The following is a 744-nucleotide window of genomic DNA, read 5'->3' on the forward strand; positions in this document are numbered from 1 at the left end:
AGTGCAGCGAATTAAAATTCAGCGGCTCCGCTGGCTTGGCCATGTCGTTCGAATGGACAGAAACGCTCCTGCTCTGAAAATATTCAACGCGGGCCGCGATGCTGGTAACAGAGGAAGAGGAAGGCCTCCTCTGCGTTGCACATAGGGATATTTGGCGATTTAGGCGGCCAAAATTATTTTTATGAAAATTTTTTTTCAAAATGTTTAGAAAAGACGATGTCTAAAATTGTAAATGTTTAAAATCAAGTAAATATAGGTGGAGGACGTATAATTATTTCTCCAAGGCAACGAAAATAAAGTTGGTTAAGTTTGAAAGCGCAGTTACTCACGGACGTAAAAATGGAGAACGTGTCAGCTGACACGATCTATCTTATGGGATCTGCATGTTAACAAAAACTCACCACCGCATGACCGTGGCGTAGACGTTGCTTCTCTCTCTTTCTATCAACAGCATACTTGATATCTTTCAACGTACTTCTACGCTACGCTACGGACACGTTCGTGGGTAACCGCACTCTGATACCGATAGACTCTATGTTGCCGTGGTCCGATTGTAGAAACACGCGCAACTACATACGGCACCGTGAAATTGTGCATATGGAAACTGTGCATACGAAATAATGCATACGAAAAAAACCGAAATAATGCATATATGCACAGTTTCGGTTGAAACCCGAAATAACGCATATGAGAAAAACGAAGTAATGCATACATGCACAGTTTCGACTCAAAACCGAAGTAATG

Source organism: Rhagoletis pomonella, unplaced genomic scaffold (assembly GCF_013731165.1).
Source record: "Rhagoletis pomonella isolate Grant_MI unplaced genomic scaffold, Rhpom_1.0 Rhpom_scaffold_00143, whole genome shotgun sequence".
Taxonomy (NCBI): domain Eukaryota; kingdom Metazoa; phylum Arthropoda; class Insecta; order Diptera; family Tephritidae; genus Rhagoletis; species Rhagoletis pomonella.